Raw genomic sequence first — 21,820 nt, forward strand, 5'->3', positions numbered from 1 at the left:
TAATAAAAACTGGTTGTTTTGAAATTAAAATAAACTAAGCAAATAATTAAACTAAGCAAAGATATAATATAAAGCAGTAAAGAGATGTAAACAGTGTAGAGAAAGGAATTAATTTGGAATCCACCTTGTTAATTCATATCAACATATATTTATGATTATTATTTTTTCCCAACCACTACATGATAATCTAGAAATCAATCTTGCTTTCATGGAAAATATCATCATTAAAACTTATGTTTAAAAATCTAAAGCATGTTTTTCTTCGCTTCCTAAGTATAAAATCAATTCATCAATTGTATCCATTGAAAAACAAATCACAAGAGATATCAAATTCTAAAAATCAAATCATCAATTGTATCCATTGACAAACAAATCACAAGAGATATCTAATTTTAAAATCAAGAAATAATAAACCAAGCATTCAATTAATTAGGATAAATCCTAAATCATGAGAAAAACATGATTGAACTCATATCTAGAATCTCATCTTTGTCAATTGATATGAAGTAAGAACAATTTAAATCATTAAATTAACAACTATTGTGGAAAAAATCAAATCACATAAATATTACTGATAATCCTTAACGAGGTTTCATCCTTAACCTTAATTGAAAATCTAGCTACTCATAGTAATTGAAATAAAACACAAAAATAAAATACTAAGCATTAAACTAGACAAATAAATAAAACTAATTGTCATGGAAGAAAACTAAAGAGGTAGTCGCGGTTCTATACGTTCAGTCCTAGCCGTCCTCCTTAAACAAACTCTAACCTAAAGCATTATATAAGAGAAGTCACTCCTAATACAATTCGGACTAGCCTTCCTTTCTATTGCTTTATTTTGCTTATTCATAATCACATAACACATGCGGCTGACCTAAGGCTTTTCTTTACAATGACCAAAACTGAAGTGGCCCAATAGAAATTCCTTGTTTAATTCTTGTATGTCGGTGAAGTTATAGGGAATTATTGGACTGGAGAAAGCCCACAAACATGCAAAATTCTTGTCTTTTCTTTTCCTTATCTGACACTTAGCGCCTTCCAGCCTTGCAAATTACAATTCTCTAACACTGTGTTTGGTTGGATGGAATTTAGGAGGGATGGAAAATATAGGAGAGAAAATGTAGATTTTCTGCTGTTTGGGAAGGGAGGAAAATGAGAGGGAGTGGAAAACCAGGAGAAAACTTTCTCTCCGGGCCCACAAATTTGTGTCTCCCCAATTCGGGAGGAAAAGTTGGGAGAGAAAAGTTCTCTCTCAAAATTTTTACCATATTAGCCTCCCTACCTACCCTCATTACATTCGCACCTACCCACCTGATTTTCATTCTCTATTTTGTTTTCATTTTTGGATTTTGTATTGACTTTATTAAAGTTTGCTAGCCTTCATCTTTGCTGACCATGTTTTTGTGGGTTGAATGTAGTGTAAATTCGCTTCTTGAATCAATTGGCCCCACCTTGTAGTTTCAGCATAGTCAATTACACTTCACTTGCTCTGCTTCTTCTTCATTTTTCTTGTCTTCCACTAATTCTTGTAAGAATGCAAAGCCTTTATAACCTATAAAACAAAGATAGATTATAATTAGTCACAAATTAATCATAAAAATGAGGTAAAATATGCAAATATGAGGGTACTTTATTGTATATATTTCATGCACATCAATTACTTGAAGCAACTAGTGTCTAAATTACTAAATCACTATCTTGACAAACTTGTTAAAATAACTTGTGCTTATCTTCTAATAGAAAAAATTGGAATACATGCCCATTCAGGCAGCTCCAACACCATTATGTAGTTTGATTATGATTCTAATGATGAAAAAATACATCTAAATATCCAAACATAAGCAATTAAGCACTTAGATGCATGCGCAGCTGATACGTTTAGAACGCATAACATGACTTCATCTCTAGCTATGACGTTATCCTTAAGTAGCCACAGGAAAACATCCATGGCTTCTCCAAAGCAACCATATGACTGGAACTAGAATATCAATAAGTGGTCCAAGACTTCACATTTTCATTACACAGATAAACAATAAAGTCAAAAACTTTATCCTTGATCTCCCAACAAGTGAGTTTTCTAGTGCACCTTGTTAACCTTCTCTTCCTTTTTCTTTTTGGTTGATAAGTTGTAAACTTTCCAACCCTAGCTTAATTATCAATCTATGAATTAGAAATCCTTCTTTCAAATTCTTGTATCAACTTCGAGTTCAGAGATCAGGCAATATTCACATCAGGTGCTCTGGTATCAAAGATTATATCAAAGCTGTAGATAATAACGAGGCTGATGATCGAGCTTCATAATAATGAAGAAGGATTGCCATGTGAGCTGGGAAGGGTCGAGGGAAGGTGCGAAGGGAAACTTAACCATTATTTTTAAAAAACTTAACCATGGAAACTTAACCAAATTAAAGTACCTTATGTGTACACTTTATCTCTCTATATGAGAGGTGCTCTGCTTTGCAGGTTGAAGCATCTGCCTTTCTCTAGGCCTTACAAGCTGTTACTAGAAAGAATTGGATGTAGGTTATCTTAAGAGGTAATGTTAAAGCATGTGGTGATAGCCTCAATGTAAAGAAGGATTGTCAAGTGGACTGGTCTATTGGCACTATTATATGTAGTTTCCTTGAACTCAGTAAATTTAGCTGGGTTAGGAGAAATCTTATTTCTTAGCCTACACTACTGCTAAACTTGCTGTTTGGGTAAAAAGTCAATTCTGTTATAATAAGCATGATGCCCATAAAAGTAATCTTAGATGTTTGTAAGTCTGATTGCATTGTTGTTGATTTTTTTTTTCTTCTACAACTTTAGTTGCATGCCTGCATTATACAAAACCAATAGATACTTCAGGATTTAGCTTACCTTCAGTGTTTTTTTAACTAGACATTTCATATTATTTTAAATATATAATAGCAAGTGGTAGTAAGTTTTAATCTCCACATTTTATTTAGTTAGTAGGTGATGTGATGATTTCTCATTAAAATAAAAGAAGATTTTAGTTAAAAAATTACTAGAACTAAACCAAACCCGATACCTTATTAATTGTGTTAGATAAAATCAAAATATTCTTCTAAATACCAATTAATGCATCCTTTAAAAACCATCATGCGTGCAACTATGCAAGTGCATTTAGTTTCATGCTTTCATTTTTCATTTAGAAAATATACTTTAGAGCTTCATTTGCTAACACATTATGATCATTACTTGAAGTGACTATTGTCTAAATTACTAAATCACTATCTTGACAAGCTTGTTAAAATAACTTGTGCATATCTTCCAATAGAAACAATTGAAATACATGCCCATTCAGGCAGCTCCAACACCATTCTGAAGTTTGATTATGATTCTAATGATGACAAAATACATCTAAATATCCAAACATAAGCAGTTAAGCACTTAGATGCATGCAGCTGATACGTTCAGAACGCATAACACGACTTCATCTCTAACTATGACGTTATGCTTGAGTAGCCACTGGAAATCCATAGCTTCTCGAAAGCAACCATATGACTTGTTGAACTAGAATATCAAAGTGGTCCACGACTTCACATTCTCACTACACCGATAAACAATAAAGTCAATAAAGTTTAGAGTTTGTTTGACAGAGGAGTTTGAGTAACGTTGTTTAAAATAATGTGGAAATGTGGTTTAAAAAGTATTGTTAAAAATATGTATTTATACTATTTATAAAGAGAAAAATGTGTTTGGTAATGTGTTTTAAATAGATATTTTGGTGTTTAGAAATATGAAGTTGTGTTTTGGTAAGTGTGTTTTTTTTTTTTTTTTTAAAAGCTGTCACCGATACTGTTTCTCTTTATTTCATATCAAGACTGAACACGTGGGAGAGAAGAGACAGTATAATTATACGCATGGGCCTAGAGTACAGTGAAACACACACTCAAACAAGCTTGAACACAACTCATCTCCTGTGAAACACTTGTTCAAACAACGCTTGAACACAACTCAAACAACAATAGTTCAGACTCACGTACCAAACAAAGATTTCAGCATGGGGCCCACCTGTTTGGGTGTTTAAACACAAAACAACGTTGCTCAAAATAGACTACCAAACAGGCCATCATTCAACAAGTAAATTTTCTAGTGCACCTTTGTTAACCTTCTCTTATTTTTTTTTTTTCTTTCTTTTTTTGGTTGGTAAGTTGTTCACTTTCCAACCCTAGCTTAGTTATCAATCTATGAACTAGAAATCCTTCTTTCAAATTGTTGTAACAACTTCTAGTTCAGAGATGAGGCAATATTCACAATATGTCATGTGCTCTGGTATCAAAGATTATATCAAAACTGTATGGTATAATTAATGAGGCTGGTGATCGAGTTTCACAGTAATGAAGAAGGATTGCTAATTGAGCTTGGAAGGGTCACAGAAAGGTGTGAAGCGACACTTAACTGTTGCTGTTAAGATTTTTGAGTTCTTTCCTTCATTGGTGGTGGTAGAGGTCAAGAAGAAAGGAAGGGATAGAGTCATAGAGGAGAGTACGAGGAGGCTTTTTAACATATAATTGAAACATGGGTTGCAGTATTAGAGTAACCAATTTTTGGTTTACTCAACATCGATCTCTATTCCACTTCTAATATTTCGCTACTTTTCAAATTTTAAAGCTCTAGAATTAGATTTTGTGGATTCTTTGACTATTGTAAAATCATAGCTAATTAAAATTGTGGGATCACCACACATTCTTGGTACAATGTTCACTCTACAAGTATAAATATCTGTGGAGTGTGAGGGGGTAAGGGTCAGGGTTCAAGTCTCCAAAAGAGAACTTCACACACATATACACTTAGGCTAGAGTATAATTTTTATCTTGTATAAAAATTAAAAAAAAAAAAAATTTTTGATTTTTTAAAGGGCTTTTTTTTTATTTTTTTTATTTTTAATATGTTGAGGTTTTAGATTTTGTGGGAATTGCATGTAAAGTTATACTTAGTGTTTGTTGTGGAGTTCGAGTGATTAAGTGAATTGAAGGTTGATAATTTGGTATGTTCTAGTAGATGACATAAAATTGTATGTTCTAGTGATTTTGAGAAATTGAAGGCTCTGGGCCTCGTGGTTCATAGAGAGGAGGGCATTGGAAGGATAACAGGCCGACGCTTTCTCATTCCCATCAAAGCCCAATGAGTTCAACCTAAATGGACCATTACCTTTTAAAAAGGATTCCATCAAAAAAAAAATACTCATATATGAAGGTTCATATTATTCATACTGAAATGGACCTTTTTCTTTCCAAATTTAATTCTAGAAAAATTAATTATTATTTTTATTATAAAGTGGTCACTTGCACGTAGCCACATTTGTTGACGAAAGGAGTTTGGGTGTTTTTGAAATTTTAAGATTAAAAGTGTCAAAGGATGATTTGCAAAATGACACCCATGTAGAAGAAAGATTGAATTATGGACTCTGAATGTGAGAGGAAACTGCTATCAAAGCAACTATACCAGCTTCATGAAGGGAGAGAGAAACAGAGAATGGGTAGATTGTGAAGTAGAACCCAAAAAAAAAATTTTTTTTTTTTTTAAATTAAATTTTATTTTAGAAAAAATAGTATTAAAATGAATTTTAATAGTTTAAAAAAAATTAGGAAAGATTCAAGTATGTGTTTGGGACTCTGCACCTTACCATGCAAGTAGGACCGAAGGGTCAATTTGATCAAATACAGCTTGTGTCTAGTGCCTTTTTGCATTGGATATATTACGATACGGATATGTGTTCAAAAAATGCACTGAACACAAGTTTCACCCAATTTTTTTGATCAATTGTAATATCTCGTGATTTAAAATTTAAATTGATAATATAAGAGGTGGGCGGGCTTAAAAACAATGTACCCAAATCTCAAGGGATTTTTTTTTTTGGGTAGGGTACCTTTTTTTTTTTTTTTTTTGTTATTTACAAATTACAATACCATGAAATATAAATTCATAAAAATGGAGAGAAAAATAACCATATCATCAATAATCAATTAATATCATAAAACAAAATTATAACCCAAAAGGAAAAAAAAAAAAAAAAAAAAAAAAAAGAAACAAGATAATCAATTGATATTAAAACGACAACAGGGACAAGTAGTACTCCGGTTCTCCAACCATGGATACATGCAAGCTAGGTGATAAACATGACAGCAGTCCATTCGAATCAGCTTCGCCTCTGGTGATGATGAAAACTCCTCTAAGCAAATAGTACACGTACCCAAATCCAATTCTTGACTTTTACTACTCGCAACAAAGCTCCCCCTCCTCGCCAGTTTATCAATACTAGCTTTTGAAATCATAGACTCAATGGTAGACTCAATGAAATTTGACAAATCAAATACGTTAACAACTTCAACTCGGAGGATTTCTAACTCGGCCACGATGAAATATCCTGTGCCCGTGGCCACTAAGTCTTGTGCTGTCGAAACAATTCGCTGAACTTTCGAAGCATCGAGGAGGTTAAGGGCTGAGATTTTCCCCAAAAGATAGTGTTGGTGACAAGGTGGGCATTGGAGTATTTGGGTAGGAACTTTGAGGGTTAACAAATTTGTAGGAGGGTTATTGAAATCTTCAACCATGAGTACACGACCGTCCAACCTTCGCTCCTTCTTTTGATATGGACGTTTACAAGAAACTACCAGTGTGCCCGTGGGTTCGGCTTCCAGTTCAATCGCTCTAGTTCTGCGTAGGTTTAGTTTCTTTGAATAATTAATAGAACTAGTCGTCATCGGTTAATTGATTTCAATGGCGGACCAAGAAAAACTTCACATAATCTGCTAGGGACTTGCAAAAAACTCTCTCTCTCTCTCTGATCTTTCTCAATCTATTATTTGGTACACTCGGCTCACACACATAAACAGCAGCACCTCTCTATTATATAGGTGTTTATGTCGGCTAGGGCTGAAACAAAATTGCTTGCACATGAATGCAATTCAAAGTCGGCAACAAATCCTATTTGATGTTGAATTCTAAGCCAGGATAGTCCTAATGTTAATAGTAATTTAATTTCTAGGCAACCAACTTAATTAACGCGACCTGGCATTTGAGGTTAGTTTTTTGATTGAGTTTTAGTTGCAACTGAGGCATCGTTGTGATGCAACTTTATAGCTTTTGGGAGAAAACTCAAAAATATATAGATGTTAGATACCAGCCATGCCAACAATCTAAGATACGATGGAAAATTACTGAGGAAAAAATATTAGTTGGCCGCTGATAATACATTAGTAGTTGGTGGGATTGACGAACTCCCCTTCCTGGACGGCCTTATCAAATATACTCGTCCACCTTGGCATGACATGGACAAACACAGGTGAATCATTAATAAGAGCATTCAATGCCTTGGACAGTTACCAATCAAGGGGTAGACCGTTGGAGCCTCATCAAAACTCATATTCATGAGCTCTGAGGCGTTACAAAAAGGGCACTAAAGCTACAATTAAGACCCCAACGGCTAGAAACCATGAAGCTGTATATATACATATTGATCAAAGACAAACCAAGTACGGAGATTCATCCAAAAATACTCATATATTCATAACATCCTTATTATTCTCTAAAAACTCCTATATATACTAACTTTGGCATCGGAGACGTCGCAGGCACCACACCTTAAGGGAGCTATTGTTCTACATTTGCAAAGTTGGTGGCATGGATTCAACTCCGTCTGGACGAACCTACATTACTGACGATTTGTATATCATCAGTTTGACGCCATCTGTGGGAATGACAGTTTCGCACTTAGGTTCGAAAGTGCGGTTCCAGTCAATTCCTAAATTCAGATGGAGTTCAACCAAGATCCTGCAACATTAGCCCTGCAAATCCAGACACTTGCAGCTAGCATGGAAGAACTCACCAAGCAGAACTAGGAGTTGAGGCTACAGCTTCAACAAGAGGAGAACTAGTCTAGGGCTAATCAAGAAGATGAAGGAGATAGTCATAAAAGGAGCGACTGTTGAGGACTAGCTACTCCAGATGAACCAAACTCGGATCTCCTCCGGGAGATGAGAAAGGAAATGGACGAGCTGAGGAATGCCATTAAAGGGAAGATAGATCGAAGCCTGGATAGAATGGTCAGGACAACAGATTCACCTTTTACAATAGCAGTCCTAGAATGTCTAGTACCGTCGAAATTTCGCTTGCCTTAGCTTAAACCGTTTGACGGACTTAAGGACCCCCTGGACCACCTCAACACCTTCAAGATGATACTGGGCCTTCAACAGCCTCTTAACGAATACTGTGTCCTTCTTTCCCCGCCACTCTCAAAGGAGCTACAGGGGAGTGGTTCATGAAGTTGCCAACATCGTCCAACGACAACTTTGAATAGTTGGGCAATGCCTTCTTACACCACTTCATTGGAGGACAACACCCGAGGAGGCCTGTAGACCACTTACTCACCAGTAGACAAAGGGAGAAAGAGACCCTAAGGTCGTACGTGAAACACTTCACTCGAGAAACTTTAGAGGTGGACGAAGCTAATGACAAGGTGCAGTTAACTACCTCTAAAGCTGAATTGAAATCTAGGGAGTTCGTGGTCTCGCTCGCGAAGAATCCTCCTAAGACGATGACAAAAATGCTCCTGAATGCATAAAAATACATGAACGCAGAAGACGCTTTAGCCGCAATAAAGGACGTAGAAAAGACTAGTGAAAAAGGAAGGAAGGAGGACGACTATAGAGGACGAAAAAGGGATCGCCCCGATTGTCAGCCTAGTGACGAGGGTAAAAGGAAAGACGAAAAGGCCCCTCAAAAGGTAAAATTCACACCTTTAGTTATGCCTGTTGACAAAATTTTGGTATAGATTAAAGATGAGCACTACCTCAAATGGCTAAGGCCATTACATTCATCACCCAATGTGCGTGACAAGAAGTAATGTCGTTTCCACCAAGATCACGATCATTACACAGATGATTGCAAGGACCTAAAGGAGCAAATAAAGGAACTCATACGAAAAGGGAAACTGCAGAGGTTCGTGAAGAAGGGGGAACCTAGTAGAGGCAGAGACAATAACAAAAACCAGTGCGAAGCCTCTCCCAGAGAAGAAGACCACACATTCCAACGTTTGCCAAGGGTGGTCGAGGAGATAAAAACAATCACAGGTGGACCATCCACAGGTGGGTCATTCAGATCCCTCAAGAAAGCATGTCAAAGGCAAGTAAACAGTGTCCACAGAATACCCCCTTGAAGTAGAGACAAACAGACAGGGACATGTTTTTATTGGAAGAAGACTCTAGGGGAGTGAAGCAACATCATGACGACCCTTGGTCATAATGCTCACAATAGAAGGATTCAATACCAGAAGAATCCTCGTAGATAATGGCAGCTTCGCGGACATCATCTACCTCTCCACTTTTCAACAGTTGAAGCTAGATCCAAGAAGGTTGTGCCTATTTGACTCCCCCCTCGTCAACTTCAGTGGAGATAGAGTGTATCCAAAAGGCATAGTAACATTGACAGTCACAGTGGGGACTTACCCAAGGCAACTGACTCATCAATTGGACTTCTTGGTAGTAGACTATCCCTCATCTTACAACGTGATCATTGGGAGGCCTACACTTAACTGTTGGAAAGCAGCCACGTTCACCTATTGCCTGAAAGTAAAATTCCCAACAGAAAACGACGTAGGCAAGGTAAAAAGAGATCAAGTAGTGGCTAGGGAATGCAATCAGGCCGTGTTAGCTACGAAAGAAAACCATACGTGGATGTTCGAGGAGAAGGAAAAAGACAAAGTAGAAGCCTTGGAGACAGTGGAGTTGGTTGAAGGAGAAATAGCAAAGACGACCAGAATAAGGACAGCTTTGAGTCCCGAGATGAGGATGAGACTCGTCTAGTTCCTTAAAGAGAACATGAACGTCTTCACATGGAGTCACGAGGACATGCCAAGCATATCCCCAAAGGTCATCCAACATAGGCTAAATGTGGACCCTGAGAAGAAGCCCATCCAACAAAGATGCCGAGTCTTCGCTTCAAAACGAAACCAAGCAATTATAGACGAGGTCAACAAGTTGTTATCAGCAGGCTTTATTCGAGTGGTCTACTACCCAGGTTGGCTCGCCAGTGTCGTCCTTGTTAGGAAATATAGACCCCAGTTAATAGAATTAACAAGTTTTAAATCCAAGTTGTTAATTAGATTTATTATTAATAAAACTTGTTAAAACAAACAAACATCAATATCATGTCAAAATCATGCAGCGGAAAAATAAATAAGACAAGATATGATGACCCAGGAAAACCAATGAAACAAACTAGTTTCACAGTAAAAAAACCTGGGGGAAAACCTTCCCGAAAAGCAATTCACTATAAAAAATAGAAGTTTCAGATCTAGTACAAAACCTTTGTCCCTAGACTCTACAATCCCCGTAGGTGAACTTACGGCAGAAATCTTCTACCGCTTTAGAACCTCTAAACTCTTTAATATATGAACGTTATCCTTTGATGCACGAATCCCAATACGTGACTAACCAATTGCGCGGATTTCAATACGCAACTTAATCACCAACTAGAAGAAGATTGTGGCTGCAAAATTCTTCACTTCATCAGCAATGAAGATTAAGAAACACTTGGTTACAAAACCCTAAGGCGGAAAAGACGCAGTAGCTACTTTCAGAGAGAATAAGGCATCGGTCACATTTTTCATATGTTCTCCTTGTATTCTCTTATGTGACGGCCTCTAAAATAAGCCTTATATAGGTCTAGGGTTGTGAGAAAAGAAACCTTACACATACATGTCAGCATGGGCCGAAAATCAAATCTGAAAATATGAATTCCCGTAACCTCGATCGATCGGGAGGTGTCAAGGAGGTGTCGAGCTTTAAACTTTGATAGATACAGCTATCGAGAAGCTATCAAGGAGCTATCGAGGAGATAAGAGCTTTCTCGATCGAACCACCAGCTATCGAGAGGTGTCGAGATTGCAATAATAATCAACTGAAGAGCTCGATAGATAGCCTAGCTGTCGAAAGGTGTCAAGCAGCTATCAAGCTATCTGTCCGCAGGTGTCGAGCTATCTGTCCAGCTTTAATGAACAACTTTTCTTCACTTGTTTCTTGGTCCAATCTTCATGGTTTTAATACTAGACTTGAACAACATGTTTCTTGAAGTATTAAACACATCCTAGATCTACCCAAATACAAGTAAAGTGCGTTTTGTCAAAAGATTAGTCAATTACATAAAATATGTCCTTAACAGTCCTAGTGAAGAAAGCGAATGGAAAATGGAGAATGTGCGTGGACTTCACGGACCTAAACAAAGCTCATCCAAAGGATAATTTTCCTCTACCAAGGATAGATCAGTTAGTGGATTCCATAGTAGGGCATAAACTACTAACGTTCAGGGATGCATTCTCGGGGTACAGTCCGATCAAGATGGCTGAAGAAGACCAAGAGAATTGCTTTCATCACAAGCTCAAGGCTCTATTGCTATAAGGTAATGCCCATTTGGGCTAAAAAATGCAAGAACAACCTACCAGAGGTTAGTGAATAAAATGTTCAGCAAGCAGATCAGGAGGAACATGGAAGTATACATGGATGACATGCTTGTCAAGAGTAAAGAAGAGGTCACACATCTGGACGATCTCAGAGAGACGTTCGCCACACTCAGGCAGTATTAGTTGAAGTTGAACCCTAGTAAGTGTGCCTTTAAAGTAGCATCGGGGAAGTTCTTGGGATTCATGGTATCCCAAAGAGGGATAGAAGAAAACCCAGAAAGGGTACGAGCCATACTTGACATGGCATCGCCTAAGACTGTCAAGGAAGTCCAAAAGCTAACAGGAAGGATAGCGGCACTCAACAGGTTCGTCACTAAAGTGACGGACAAAGGTCTACCCTTTTTCAAGACATTGAAGCAAGCTTTTACTTGGACTGACGAATGTGAGGCAGCTTTTCAAGAACTCAAGTGCTACCTAAGCAATCCACCCCTCTTGAGTCTGTCCAAAGAAGGGGAAAACCTGTATTTGTATCTAGCAGTATCAGCCACAGCCATGAGCGCAGCCTTGATCCAGGAAGAGGACAAGAAATAACTCCCAGTTTACTACGTCAGTCAAGCTTTCCAAGGGGCAGAAGCTAAATACCCAAGGATTGAGAAGATTGCATTCACATTGATAGTAGCCTCGCGCAAATTGCGACCTTATTTTCAAGCGAACCCCATCTTGGTAATGACAGACCAACCCATTAAGAAGTCCATGAACAAGCCCGTGGCAGTAGGGAGAATGGTCCAGTGGGCAATCAAACTTAGCCAGTTTGACATTGAATACCACCCTAAGACAGCTATTAAAGTGCAGGCCTTAGCAGACTTTATCGCCGAGTTCACCATCACAGACGAGGACAGTGCAGCCAACGAAACAGAAATATGAACAGTACAAACTGATGGTTCGTCAGCCCAAAAGAGGGGAGGAGTGGGGGTCGTCGTCATCACCCCAGAAGGAGAAATGCTTAAGTACGGGGTTCAGCTAAAATTCTTGGCCACCAATAATGAAGCCAAGTACGAAGGAATATTGACGGGGCTAAGGGTCGAGAAAGCACTAGGAGCTAAAAACTTGCTCCTCCAGAGTGATTCCAAGCTGGTAATAGGGCAGATAAAGGAGGAGTATGAAGCAAAGGAGGAGAGAATGCAAAAGTATCTCAGGCTAACGAAATGCTTAACACAAGAATTTGATGGGGTGGAATTCGTGCAAATCCCCAGAAGCCAGAACATGGTAGCAGACGAGATCATGAAGCGGGCATCGTTGGAAGAAAGACCAACAAGCATGGGCCTAGAAATGGAAGTCCAGAAACACCCTAGCATTGAAGAAATCTTTACCTTTGCAATCCAGAGCACAAGCAACTGGATGACCCCGATCATATCCTTCCTCCAAGACGGACACGTCCCATGGGACGTCGAGGAGGCCAGGAAGGTTAGGAAGAGAGCAACCAGGTTTACGATCTTGAACGAAACTCTGTACAAGAGAGGCTTCTCCATGTCCTACTTGAAGTACATCGACGAAAAGGAAGCCAAATATATTCTAGAAGAGATCCATGAAGGGGTTTATGGAGGCCATGCAAGCACTAGATCCTTGGTAAGCAAAGTCATCAGAACAGGTTACTTTTGGCCTACTTTGCAAGTAAGCGTAAGGGAGCTCGTCAAGAAATGAGACAAGTGCTAGAGGTTTGGGAACTTCCAACACCTCCCAGCAGAGAGATTGACAATGATAACCTCCTCATGGCCATTTGCACAATGGGGAATTGACATCGTCAGCCCATTGCCCTAAGGTAAGGGACAAGTAAAGTTTCTACTAGTCACTATTGACTACTTCACAAAATGGGTTAAAGCAGAGGCATTATCAACCATCACCAAAGCAAAAATCCAGAACTTCGTATGGAAAAACATAATTTGCAGGTTTGGGATACCACGAATGATCATATCAGATAATGGACGGCAGTTCTACAGTCAAGGCTTCAGGGACTTTTGTTTAAGTCTAGGGATCAAAAACTAGTTCTTATCCCTTGGACACCCACAAGCGAACGGACAAACGAAGGTGACTAATTGAACATTACTCAAGATCATCAAAGTCAGGTTAGATGACGCTAAGGGAGCATGGCCGAAGGAATTGCCCAATGTCTTGTGGGCTTACAGGACTACAGCGAGGACCCCGATGGGAGAAACCCCCTTTAGACTCACTTATGGCATCGAGGCAGTAATCCCGATCAAAGTGAGAATCACCAACATTAGACGAGAGACGTTCCATGAAGGAACCAACGACGATCAACTAAGGATCAACTTAGATTGCTTAGACAAGGTCAGGGATGAAGCTTCTCACAAAATAACAAAGTATCAGCAAAAGATGGCTGAGTATTACAAAAGGAGAGTGAAACTCAGACGACTTGACATAGGGGACCTTGTCTTGTGCAAAGTTACCCTAGCAACCAAAGACCCTGCCTAAGGAAAACTCGGTCCAACCCGAGAAGGACCCTACCGAGTGGTCTATTACTCTGGACAAGGCAGTTATCACCTGGAGACCTTAAATAGGCAAAGACTGTCACGACCATGGAACATTGAGCACTTGAAGAAATATCACCAATAGTTGTAACAAATAATTTTATTCATTTTTTTTAAGCAATAAAAGGACTATTCAGCCAACAACCTAATGCAAGCAAACCTAGAGCTTAAAAGCCAAAAATTGGCTAAGTAACAAAATTCCGCCTAGACGGATGTAAGTTACCGACGAACTCAAAAAATAACAAGATCCCTTAAATGGGTGTAAGTCACAAAAATCGGCTAAGCAACAAGATTCCACCTAGATAAATGTAAGTTACTGACGAAGCCAAAAAATGACAAGATCCCTTAAATAGGTGTAAGTCACAAAAATTGACCAAGTAACAAGATTTCGCCTAGACGGATGTAAGTTACTGACAAAGCCAAAAAATAACAAGATCCCTTAAATGGGTGTGAGTCACAAAAATTAACTAAGTAACAAAATTTCACCTAAACGGATGTAAGTTACTGACGGAACAAGACTCCTCCAACAAGTATGAGTCACAACAGAAACCTTAACTAAGTCACTAATAACTAAGTCACAATAATGCAAATTACTGACGCAAAAAAAAAAAAAAAAAAAAAAAAAAAAAAAAAAAAAGGCAACTAGAGGAACGAAGCAGTCATTGAGCTTCATGCAAGGAAAGAATGAAAACAAGTAAGTATAAAAATTACTAATAGAACTAAAGGTCCAAAAAAAAGGGCAACTAACATTGTTTCAATATGATAAGTAAAAGCCCATAAACACTGGGCAAAAAACATCGTTCTTAAATTAGAGTAAAAACATTGTTCTGAAATTAGAATTAAAAAGCCCAAAACACACCGGGCACCCAAAAAAAAAAAAAAAAAAAAAGCCAAGTAAACAAATTCAGGTGTCTATAGCTGTGTTGTCATCAGCTGGAGGCAAAGGAGCATCCCTAGGAGCTATGGACTGAGAAGCTTCGTCAGCCGCCATCTCCTTGTCCACCTCTTCAAGATCTAGGTTCTCAAAGTCCACTCGATGGAATGCTTGGCAAGATACCTCCTTAGGAGCTCGAAACCTTTGAAGTACCAGCTGAAGAGGATGGTGTTGTACTCCTCTATCGCTTGGAAAGCCTCCACGGACTTCGCAGCAATCGTCTTGATTTTTTCCCTCGCGGCCAAAAGCTACTCGTCCTTCTCTAAAGTTGCTGCTTTTCCACCTTCAGCTCATCGGAGAGGCCCTTAACCTTTTCCTTGACGGTATTAGCTTCGTCCATCGCAATGATCAGATCCTTCTTCAATTTGGAGTTCTCCGCCTCCAAGGCCTCCACCCTGGACACTACCGAAGCAACCTTCGCCTCTTGATAATGCCTTAAAATGTATACTTGTTATATATTTATGTGGGCGTTATCTTCTTATTACTATGCTTAATTTGTATAATTAAGCCATGATTTGCATTAGTCCCTATTATTTATCTTTACATAATTTCTTGAATAAGATATCATTCATTGTGTAATTTTCTACTTTCAGGAAATCATGTGAGAAAGATGAGTTTACAAGAATTTGTGAGAGAATGGAGGCCAAACTAGAATTAAAGTGGAGCTAAAGGACCATGCTTAAATGTCTAAGGAGGTGCAGTTGGAGTGCTTGGATCGTCTACCATGATTGGAAGCTTCAAATAAGAAAAGAAATCAAAGAGGCAGAATCTGAAAAGGAAAAAACTGATTTGAGCACTGATCAGTATTTTGGGCATATCTCTCTCCTCAAAAATCCAATTGACACAAGGTCAGATGGGTTGGAACCGTGACTTAAATATCTACAATTTTCCAGTTTTGAGTTTTCCAATGTTATCAATTTTTGAATGCCAAAATCAACTCACAAGTTACTGTTGTAAACCTGGACGGAAATTAAAATAGTAAAAGTATTATTTTCTTTGGACACTTAGATATCAGGGTTTAGAAGGGAGTCTGGTAGAATGATTTTTGGGAGAAAAACACCTTGTATTTTCTTTTCTCTAATGGCAGCCTAAAATCTTTGCTAGGGTTAGGGGTTATGTTTTTTCTATACGGTATGAATATTCAATGTGATTCTTTCTAAGATTTTATCAACAACATATTTGATTGTTCAATTAGATTTCTTTTGATGTATTAGTTCTACCGTGCTTTCAATAAGTTCAATCATATTTTTCTTATTGTTTAGATGAATTTCTAATAGTTTCAAATAGAAATCAGGTTCTAAAGTGAATGAGTTTTTCTAAAAACTTTTCTAACCGCATTATTAATCTAGGTTATCATGCGTTCTTGAATTGTCTTAGTTCAACCGAATCATAAGTATTTAATTTTATAAGAACAATCAATTATGAAATATATAATTTCTTAGATCACAAAGAATTTCATATCGATATACATCCCGATACCCTAGTGTTTACATTATTGATTGAAATTAGTTTTTATTGTTATTCTTGTTAACAATTACCTAGTAAAAGTATTTTTCTTCTTCAACCAATTTGTTATTTAATTATATTGTCTTTGAATTTATCCTACTCCTTGTGGTTCGACCTCGGTACTCCGAGAATTATATTACTATGATCTCCTGCACTTGGGAGTGAGCAAGCACCTCTTAAGTAAGATACTCTGAGGTAATGTGAAGACTCTCTCCCAGTACCTGAAAAGAGAGTTAAAATATTCAAGACGATGCAAAAAGAAGAGAAAGAGAAGAATGAATTTAGACAAGTACATTACCTGGACGAGCTTGTGGATGTGATGACCCACAACCTCATTGGGAGGAATACTTGAGAAGATCTTCAATTCCTCAGTAGAGACGACCTCGTGTGCCCTTGCCACTGTGACCCCAGTGTCATCCCAAACATTGGAAGGAAGAGAATCAGCCTTCTCCTTTCCCTTATCAGCCACAGTGGCTTCTTCCAAATGGGAGTGATCTTTTCGACCGAGGTGGCCAGAGAAGCTATCTTCGTTGGCTTAGTGTCAGGGGCAGCAGGAGTGACGGATACCCCCTTCTCTACAATGCGCACTGTCCTCTTCCCAAGATTGGACAAAGGCTCGGTCTTCTTTGACCTCATCTTCGCATACATGTCTTGGTTAAACTTAGTCGTCATTCCTGCAAGAAGGAATCACCTAGAAAAAAATGAAAAGAGAAAGAGAGAGGCAAAATCAATGACAAACTAAATAAAGTGCTTACTTTTCTTTTCTTCAATCTCAATGGTGCGCAAGACAAAAGTGGAAGGCTGTGGACCAAGGCAGTGCAAAGCCAATGTGCGAGGGTTAACCAAGTCGTCGAAATCATCAATGGATTTTGCGTACTCAATAATAGCCTCAACACGTTGCTTGTACCTGCTTTTAAGCTTAGGCCATCTCTTAACTGCATGAGACAATAAACAGAGGAGTTAGTGACGATATAATGCACAAAAAAAAAAATGAAGATTAAAGAGCTATTAGAAATAATGACGCACCTAGGTTCGGGGTTCTCCACCGACGGAGTAACCTAGGGAGATCACCCCAAACCTCGTCAGAAGGAGTCTCCTAGTCATCCCCGGACACAAAAAAGAATCGGGACTTCCAGTATCTAAATGACGAAGGCAGGTCCCGGACGATCCTAGTTCTCCTTTCCCAGGGCACCAGTTCGTAATACCCATGTTCCTTGGATTCCTTTAAACGATACAGATAAACAAGTTCGTCCACCCTAATCATATCCCTATAAGTAGTAGCCAGCCATATCTCCATATAACTGACTACTATCCTTCACGAATTGGGCATAAGTTACTCGGAAGCAATGTTGAAGTGGCCTAGAAGCTCCATAATGAATCGGTGGACAGGGAATCTAAGACCACTCAGGAAAGCAGCCTCATAGAAGCATACCTCCCTAAGTGAGAAATGGCAAGCTCGTTCCTCCTCATGAGGAAGACGAACCCTAACCCTATCAGAGAATTGGAATCTACCCCTGAATCTGGAGAGTGTCTCATCGTCCAGACTACATACCTCCCCAAGGGCATGGAAAGCCCTAACCTTATGAGGAACGAAGACAACGGTATCTCTCTCCACAGGGTCATCGCTAGACAACAACCTGATCTCTAGGTCACTGGACCTCACCTCAAACATCACTCCTCACTTCCTCACTAAACCCTCAAACCAATCAATTGACTGACGGAGCAAGGGTAGCAAATCAGCTAATGCAACACTTAAACTACTACCCTCAAAGACAAAATTCTCAAGGTACGGGAAAGTACCTAAAGATCCCCCTAAACGCATAAAAAGAAATGAGATTGAAGGGCAAGCTATCCTAACCTTAGAGCTACTAACCATGGAAACCCAAAAAACAAAAAGGGAGGATAATCCTAGAAACCCAAAAAAAAAAAAAAAAAAAAAAAAAAAAAAAAAAGAAGAAGAAGAAGAAGAAGAGAAAAAGGGAGCAAAAATCAAAAATCAAGCACTATTTACCCATGCCATAGAAAAGCAAAGAAAAAGGAAAGGAGAAAACATACCTCAAAAGGAAGCTCAACAATAGAATGGAATGGCTCGAAGAAAATCGCAAAAAACAAGTTGGAGGAGAAGAACCACATAGCAATGATTGAGAGTTGGAGAAAGTGAAAGGGAAAGTGAAATGAAGGGAAGTTTAAAAACCAAGGCACAAAAACTGAAAATCAGCGAGAAACCCAAGAGTCACACAATTGGAGCATTAACTCCACTGGTCAGAACACGCCATGTGGCCATGATGTGTGTGGCACCGCCACTACGCATTAAATGTGGAGCAAAACCCCAAAAGCCATGTCTGGCCAGAAAACCTTTCATCTTCTGAGGGTCGTCATAACCCCGACGACCCCAGAACTTGAAGGGCAGCTGGTGGGACTGACGAACTCCCCTTCCTGGACGACCTTATCAAATATACTCATCCACCTTGGCACGACATGAATGAACACAGGCGAATCATTAATAATAGCATTCAATGCCTTGGGCAGTTACCAATCAAGGGGCAAACCGTTGGAGCCTCATCAAAACCTATATTCATGAGCCCTGATGCATTACAAAAAGGGCACTAAAGCTATAAATAAGGCCCCAACGGCTAGAAACCATGAAGCTGTATATATACATATTGATCAAAGACAAACCAAGTACGAAGATTCATCCAAAAATACTCTTATATTCAAAACATCCTTATTATTCTCTAAAAACTCCCATATATACTAACTTTGACATCAGAGACGTTGTGGCAGGCACCACACCGATAACCACCTTAAGAGAGCCATTGTTCTACATTTGCAAAGTTGGTGGCACGGATTTAGCTCCGTCTAGACGAACCTACAAGACTGACGATTTGTACATCATCAGTAGTTATTGTTTGTTTTGGGCTACAATATCTTAGTCTTATGTTGTTGGGTTACAATCTAGTATTACGTAAATTAAGAATTTTAAGGAAGAATTTTATTCAATTTTCAAAATATAAAAGAATTTTATTCAATTCTCAAAATATATTATCACTAAAATTATAAAGTCAACAAGAATATGGAAGATCAATCATATGCAATAACACAAAATTTAAGTGAAAACATTTTCTTCTTGGAAAAATCCATGAATAAGTTGGGTTAATTTTAGTATATACTAGAAACTCAAAAGAAAGATGTGTAAGAATAAGTTAGGTTTTTTTTTTTTACATGAATAAGTAGGGTTAATTTAATTGGTAATGATAGTTTTTTTGTCACAAAAAGGGGATTTTGAATCTTGTCTACCTATAAAAGAAACTAATATGTCAACCTAACAGTAATGGTCATGGAGCGATGGTTTTAAATCATGCCCTATCTATACAGAACATGATCGAACATATATTTTATGTTAGGAAACTAAACAAAATAAAATTTACACCCTAAGGTGATGCCAGGTACTACACTGGATCTTCGGGTTTCAACTTGTGTACATAAACCAATGGTATGGAGGGAGGGAGGGAGGGAAGGTGGAGGGGTTAGGGGGTCATTAAAATAAAAGAAGATTCTAGTTAAAAGCCAAACCCGATACCGTATTAATTGTGTTAGATAAAATCAAAATATTCTTCTAAATACCAATTAATGCATCCTTTAAAAACCATTATGCGTGCAACTATGCAAGTGCATTTAGTTTCATGCTTTCATTTTTCATTTAGAAAATATACTTTAGAGCTTCATTTGCTAACACATTATGATCATTACTTGAAGTGACTATTGTCTAAATTACTAAATCACTATCTTGACAAGCTTGTTAAAATAACATGTGCATATCTTCCAATAGAAACAATTGAAATGCATGCCCATTCAGGCAGCTCCAACACCATTATGTAGTTTGATTATGATTCTAATGATGACAAAATACATCTAAATATCCAAACATAAGCAGTTAAGCGCTTAGATGCATGCAGCCGATACGTTCAGAACGCATAACACGACTTCATCTCTAACTATGACGTTATGCTTGAGTAGCCACTGGAAATCCATAGCTTCTCGAAAGCAACCATATGACTTGTTGAACTAGAATATCAAAGTGGTCCATGACTTCACATTCTCACTACACCGATAAACAATAAAGTCAAAAAAGTTTATCCTTGATCTCCCAACAAGTAAGTTTTCTAGTGCACCTTGTTAACCTTCTCTTCTTCTTTTTTTTCTTTTTTTTGGTTGGTAAGTTGTTAACTTTCTAACCCTAGCTTAATTATCAATCTATGAACTAGAAATCCTTCTTTCAAATTGTTTTAACAACTTCAAGTTCAGAGATGAGGCAATATTCATAATATGTCATGTGCTCTGGTATCAAAGATTATATCAAAACTGTATGGTATAATTAATGAGGCTGGTGATCGAGTTTCACAGTAATGAAGAAGGATTGCCAGTTGAGCTTGGAAGGGTCACAGGAAGGTGTGAAGTGACACTTAACCGTTTCTGTTAAGATTTTTGAGTTCTTTCTTTCATTGGTAGTGGTAGAGGTTAAGAAGAAAGGAAGGGATAAATAGAGACGCGGAAATTCCTGTTGGAGTTGGAGGTGCAGGAGCAGTGAACATGACTCTTGCAGAAGGAAGAAATGCGGTAAATAAAGAGGAGTTCAGAGTCATAGAGGAGAGTATGAGGAGGTTTTTTAACATATAATTGAAACATGGGTTGCAGAATTAGAGTAACCAATTTTTGGTTTACTCAACATCAATCTCTATTCCACTTCTAATATTTCGCTACTTTTCAAATTTTAAAGCTCCAAAAGGAAGGTTATGTCAGTCCGAGAAGGCAAATAATGAAAACCAAAACCAAAATAAGTGAGAGGAAAGCTCAAAACTAAGATCCCCGCCAAGGGATCTGACCCTATAGTGCCCCACCTGGTGTTCCCGCCCTAACTGGGCAGTAAAGACCGTCGTGCCATGCTCCAGAGACAATTAAATGGTTGTCCTTCAAGCCTTTGTTGGACTTGGGAAGGCAGGATATCAGCAACACCTCGTCAGACCTGGATTTCAGGTAATACGACTCATTGAGGCAATGGCACTTGTACAAGTGAACTACATCGTGCCATGAGAGGTCGAGGTTCATCTATTCGTCTTGAAATTGTGTGAAAACACAAAAGCTGTTTAGACCCCCAAATTAAAATTACGGAGCATCTACACACCCTAGGATCCGGAACATGTTAGCGACGCACTGGTGGGGGGCCAGCCTATGACCGCGCAAATAATCCCTAGTTATCCTCCCCATGGGGATCATCATTCCTCCTTCTATGAAAGCTATCATTGGAATAGCGACCTGCCCCATCTCTCTCTTGGTTAAGATCTGGTCCGAGGAGCAATATTCTAGACCTACTCCCGGTGGGATACGGTATTTGGCCCTGAAACCTTCCATACTGGCCGGAGAATCTAC

The sequence above is a fragment of the Quercus lobata genome, chromosome 5 (assembly GCF_001633185.2).
Source record: "Quercus lobata isolate SW786 chromosome 5, ValleyOak3.0 Primary Assembly, whole genome shotgun sequence".
Lineage (NCBI taxonomy): Eukaryota > Viridiplantae > Streptophyta > Magnoliopsida > Fagales > Fagaceae > Quercus > Quercus lobata.